The sequence below is a fragment of the Plecotus auritus genome, assembly GCF_963455305.1.
Source record: "Plecotus auritus genome assembly, chromosome: 7".
NCBI classification, from domain to species: Eukaryota; Metazoa; Chordata; class Mammalia; order Chiroptera; family Vespertilionidae; genus Plecotus; species Plecotus auritus.
In genome coordinates, this window is record NC_137774.1 from 149,552,223 (window position 1) to 149,558,222 (window position 6,000).

Here is a 6,000-nt window from a genome sequence, read left to right on the forward strand (position 1 = left end):
TAATTTCCTTTGAGGATTTTACTAACAAATCATCCTTGCATTGGCTCAGATCTGAGAAGTGGGTTATCGCTCTTAAGCTATTATCTCATCCTTTATGCTTCTTACTGTCACTTGTTATTTGGAAGACTATGTGAAGTAAATATCTATATGTTTAAAATATGTATGAATGTAGATCTGGTTCTTTGGAAGAAGAATGCCACTGTAACTGTAATTTAATGTGATTAAGTTTGTGTTATAATTTTAATCACTACTGGTTGTTAGAGCACCGATTTCAAAATGCACAGCTATGATAAAAGTCAGGGTTTCTAACAAAAACACAAAAAATAATTATCAGTGTTGCATTTTTATTTTATCCCATTCCTACTTAGGTGAACACCACATGAACAGTATTTAATATTTATGGGACAATGGTGACCAACCTCCCAATTAAAGTAAATGATTTTATTAATGAAATATAAATGATAGTAGAATTCAACCAAGTGGATATGAGGTGTTTTATCTCCTATTCTCAACTCAGTGAAAGGGTGAAACCCTTTCTGCCCGGCCCCCCCCCCCCCGCCACCATCATGCATTTCTCTGCTGAAATTCCATCATGCAGGGGTAGAAGAGTGTCCATCACCTGGGATAGAGGAGGAAATATGAAGCAGTCTGCTTCTGCAGCAACAGGACCACAGAAAATACAGAAATCCTGTTAGATTTCCAGCAGGTCACACTCCCCACTTAACGAGTTGGTTATAAACTTTGCATTAGCTGCACCGATTGTTAGGGTTACCCAGACATTCAATTTCAGAGCTTCTCAGAAAGGATGGCATGGCTTGGGATTATTTGCTCTTGCTTACTGAAAACAAGAGGAAGTAAAAATTCTTCCACAGTTTAGAAATTAAGGGTTAAGGTCCAAGTCTGGGCCAATCTCATAAGTTTGATAACAAGGAATGTCTTCCTGCTGCCAGTGTGGATGCCTCAGGGATCCAGATGAGCTGGGTTAGAATTTTCCTGAAGGTGCCCCACTTCAGTGCAAACACTAATCATGAAATAAGTCTTCAAATAGACAGCTGTCATCTTGCACTAGAAAAAATATGCTGCTGAAAGCAAAATGAAATAAGTTTAAAAATAAACTAGACTTACATGACAAAAAGTTAGAAGTTATTAATTTCCAAAAGAAACATGTGCACATAACAAACATAGTTTTGGGTTGGTTTTTTTTTTAGTTGTACAGTAGCAATTACATACTCAAAGAGCTAAAATATAAACCTTAGTACATGCCTACACTTAAAAGTACTGTCCTTATAACACAAGTTCTTATCAGAGGTCTGCACAGTACTTGGCAAACAAGACATTCTACCTTTTAAACAAATAGTTCATTAGGTAATTAAATTCAAGTGAGATTACTTTAATTAAATATACACTGCTGTTGAATCATAATTTCTATGCGGTCTAGTTAAAGATGAACAATCTCTTATTCCTGACAAAAAAAAAGAACGCTTTAAAAGAATTCCCTGGTGGCTGGAAGGATAGATACACCCCCTCACCCCCTACAGAGGTCATTTCTAGAAGAAATAGATGCTAATATCTCCCTGAGAAGTGTGGGGGGAGGGGGTCCTCCTGTCTGGAGATTCTAGAAGTTTGAGCTGTATGCTCTGGGTTCCATTGAAAGGACTTTTGGAACCAGGCAGGAAGTCACTCACAAGGGCCCTCCTTGCGTGCTAGGTTATCTGCATGCTTGCTCACAACCCGGCATCCAGGTGGGAGCCCTGCACATATTCAGCCCATGCCCACAAGGCCCCAAGCTCAAAGCGCTGGAGGCCAGCGCTGGCCCAAAGACCATGGGACTTGAACAAAATGAAGTCACTTGTCTCCCATGCAGGTAGGTGGCCAGGCTCCCTCCAATGGCATCCGGAGCCACAGCCAGGGCTGTGCTCAGGGGGCGCAGAAGTCCCCGCTGGCTTTGATCTTGGAGTCCCAGCTGCAGAGAGCTGACAGAGAGCCCCGCTTTCATTTGTCAGACACGCGTTTCCTAGTGTTGCGGAGGAGGCAGTACACCTGTACTGCCAGCATTTACAACTCCTTGCTCCAGGATGGCATTGATTTGGGAAGGGTGAAATACAAATGCAAACTAATTAAACACTGCATAATGGAGCCCTACAGAAACACCGTAGAAAAACAAATAAACACGAGTGCAGCTGGTGCAGCGATGGTACCTCTGCCCTGGAGCAACCGTCTGGTGACATCAAATTATAAACCCCGAAAACCCTCACATTGTCGCAGTTGATCATGTTGGAGGCATAATGGAAATGATCTGGTTAATTATGGGGAGGTTTATAAAATATTTACGTGTGCACATGCATGTAATTCACTTCCTCCGACACTCACCGGGGCACTGCAGGCCGGGCCACTGCGTCCCTTTCTCTACCTTGCAACGGTGGGAAACTCCTGTGAGTTGGGAAATCTCCAGGCTCCCAGGCACATTTTGCCCGCCCGCTCGCCTGCCTTCCGCCTTCGGGGGAGCCAAACCCCCACTCTATTGAAGCACTGCTCTGAGAGTCTGAACCATCCCTGTCCTTCGCTTCTGGGCCTTTTTCCTTTTGGTGTTTTCCTGGAGCCTCTAGGCGCCTCCTCCCGCCGGCCCCACTTGACTCTTCCCTCCGAGGCATGGCCCCTCTGGAAGCGGGGATCTCCGCAGTCTTGCCAGTTCAAGGCACTACTCTAGGTCAGGATGCACCAGAGGCGTCTTGGACACGCTCTGCCCCCCTGCTTCCGCCCCCAGCTTGGCATGGCAGGAGAACACTGTCTGGGCACCCAGGGGTTGGGATGAGAGGGCCACCGGATCGTTGCATCCAGCCGACCCCCTGGGCACCTGGGTTACAGCTGCATGTTCCTCGCAGGTCATTGCTGACTGTTCGGCACTCGCCTCGCTGTTGCTGAGCCGGTGGCTTCCTGGGTCCTGCTGGAGAAAGGTGCAAAGTCCTAATGAGTATTTAACAAGAGTCATAAATCAGGTCGCTCACGTTGGGGCGGAGGGCCTGGCGGGGTCCGGAGGCCCAGGCCAGTCAGGGCGCCCGGCCAGCCATCTGCACAGCAAAGAACGGCACTTGAAAGGCAGGCGACAGACGAGGCCACAGCGCTGTCCGCTGCACCCAGAATGGTCTGCGTTGCTGTTCTCGGTGTTAAAGGCAGGTCCCCGCGGTGGCTCCAGGGAGTGGGCGGCCCCCCTTGAGCTGTCTCATCTTCTTCAGACCTAGGTCGTTGGAGCTTCAAAACAGTGAATAATTATTTTATAATGAATAAAATTGTAAATGAGGATGCTGTTTGGTTTGTTTCATTTCATTCTTATGTAAATACACCAAGGGGTTGTGGTGGGAAGGGAGCGGAGACTGTACTGAGAGGCTGGGGACAGAAACGGATGCTCTTTTTCAGAGTTCTGATAGCAACACCCTCCTGTTTAGAAAACTACTCCTGCCCCAGCCCCATAAGGAGCAACTTTCCATCAGGTTTTGAAACCAATTTAACAGTCAACTTGATTCAAATGCGCTTTGTTCATCAACTCTTTCTGAGCCCCACCCCCACTTGCCAAGGCCTCAGGGCTTCCTCCCCTCCCCACCACACCCCCTCCCTTCCTCCTAGCTGAGGTCCGCACACTAGACGGAGCCCAGTGCACCCATGGGTGCCTCAGAGGCTTACGTCGGAGCAGGAGCGCGCCAAGAATCCAGGCTTTCCAGCCAGAAGATCCCGGTCAACTGCTACTGTTGAGCTGAGCTCAGCGGGGCCGCGCCGGCGACGGGAGCCACCTGCCAACGGTCCAGGAGTGGAGGTCCTTGAGGAGCACCGAGCTCCCAGACCCGCCGGGACACTGGCCAGGCGGAGCTCCGATCAGATAGCGCAGCGACCCCTAGGTTTCATCTGCACCGCTGGGCGGCCCTGCCTCTGTCTCAGTGACAATAGGAGGGAACCGCTCCAGACCCGTGGCTGGGCCGGCGGGAGGGATCCCGTGACTAGCGGCAACAGTGGCTGAGGGTCTGAGAAGCCGGCCTCTTCCAGTTCCGTCACCCAGAGCCACACGCTGGAGGCCATGGGTTTTCGACAATGGGATGCAGGAGCCCCACTACTCATCCCCCTCCAGTGACCGAGGGTGAGCAGGACCCAACTCCTCCCTCCTACTTGCCCCGCAGCACTGAGGCTAGCAGAGGAACGGCCGGACCCGAAAGGGCAGAGCTGGTGGACTGGACCTGCATGAGGAGTATAGTGAAGTCAGGCCAAGGTCCCTGGCAGGAGCCTCTCCCCTGGCTCAGGCATCCTGGCCTTCCTCAGCCCTACTTAGTCATGTGATGATTAAAACTGAGTAGAGGGCTTACTTGAGGGAGGACACTGTCCTTGGCAAAGCTGAGCCACCAAGTTCTCAATCCTTCTCTGCCCCTCCCCGTCTCCAATCGAATGCTTTGGAGGCAGTTTTCTTATAACTTCCTAGTCCTCTTCATGGAAGTTTTCTGATAAAGGGCCAAAGAGAAAGAAGGGAAGAGGTGATCTAAGTCACCAGGGTCTTCTAGCATCGCAGCCCATAGCCCTGGGCAGAGAATGGCCACATTTGCTGCTCTGGCACTTTTCCATGGCTCCCTTGGGGCAAGTCCAGTCCTTTCTAGTTCTAATTTCCTCCATAACTGGCTAATCCTCAGGCTGCTTTCCAGGTTTTTTTCCCCCACTCACCTCCCAGGTATCTCCAGGAACCTACAATCATTTCATGACCTGAATGGAGGTAATACATGCAGAGCATGGTGGGGTGGCGTTGCTGGGCTGGTGAGGGTCAGGACAAAGCCTCCTCTGATAGCCCCTCCCCCACCAGGTTCTGATAGCCACCGGGTGCCAGATGTCAAGGTGGACGTTTGGGGGTAAGGTGGGAAGGAGATGATCAATCCTTGTGGCTGTATCCTGACACTGGTTTACATTCCACCACATTCTCCTGGTCACACAAGAGGGCTTATCTCACCCGTGTTTACCTGTTGCCCTGAAATGTGACACTGGAGTTTGCTAAAGGGAACAGAGGTGGAGCTGGCCCTTTGGTTTGTTTTGGATGCTGGGGGGAAGAGGTTGGGGTGCTGGGAGGTGTGCTGGGGAATAGGAGAGAGCTGTGGTTAGGGACTTCCCAGAGCAGGAGTGCCAAGCACCTACGCCCTGCCTCCAGAATCTGTCACAGCAGGAAAGGAGCCCAGGTAGTTGCAGGATATTTCTGGAGAGAGTTGGGGCTCCTGGGGGGAAGATGGGGGCAGCAGCATGAAGAAGAATAAAGCCCGACTCTGAGCAGAGAAATTACATCCTCAGTACAGAGCTGGTGATGACGTTACTATTATGGGCAGTGGCTCTGTGTCTGTCCTCAGACCCCAAAATGGAGAAACGGGAGCCATCCCAATGCTGCCAGAGTCCCTGGGCTTCCATGATCCCAGCAGTTAGTGTCCAGGGTATGGGTGGCCCAGGTCACCTGCAACAGAGCATGCTGGGGACCAAGCCCAGACGTCAGCCTCAATCCCACAGCTCCAAACAGCACAAACGAAGTACAACACCAGAGTCCAGTGAATGAAATTCCTGCAGGTTCCATCGGCGGCTGGGAGCTCTGGCTGCTGCATGGGAGATGCGGTGCAAAGTGGCCCCAGTAGCCCCGACCGGTACTCTGGACACGCTCCCCATCCGGGCCATGGGAACCAAGCCATCGAGTAAAGCTCGGTGGCTGCCTGCCCAACCTGTCCGAGAATAGAGAGCCCAGGAGGACCTTGCACTCCGCATCTGAGCCCTACAGCGGCCAAGCCCCTGGCCACCGGGAGCCAACCAGCAGTGCTGGGTCCTGCCTCATAGGCTCTCTCTTTCCTCAGGGCAGAGAGTGGAGAGGAACATCCTGTCCCTGGCCTGGTCACCTAGCCGCCTAGGGCTGGCGTGCTCCTCTTAAGTTTACTTCCTGCACACCTAGGGGGCAAAGGAGGGGCGCCCAGGCCACTTGGACTTCTCTCATTACCAGGT

General features: G+C 51.2%; 1 long non-coding RNA gene across 1 annotated transcript; it reads right to left on the bottom strand.

The window, feature by feature from the left end:
- Nucleotides 1–680: 680 nt before the first annotated feature.
- On the bottom strand, nt 681–4,725 carry LOC308253863. Its single transcript, XR_013961169.1, has 3 exons — nt 3,679–4,725; nt 2,371–3,249; nt 681–1,082 (listed from the first exon to the last, which is right to left on the bottom strand). It is a non-coding gene; the product is annotated as an uncharacterized lncRNA (long non-coding RNA).
- Between the last annotated feature and the right edge of the window lie 1,275 nt (nt 4,726–6,000).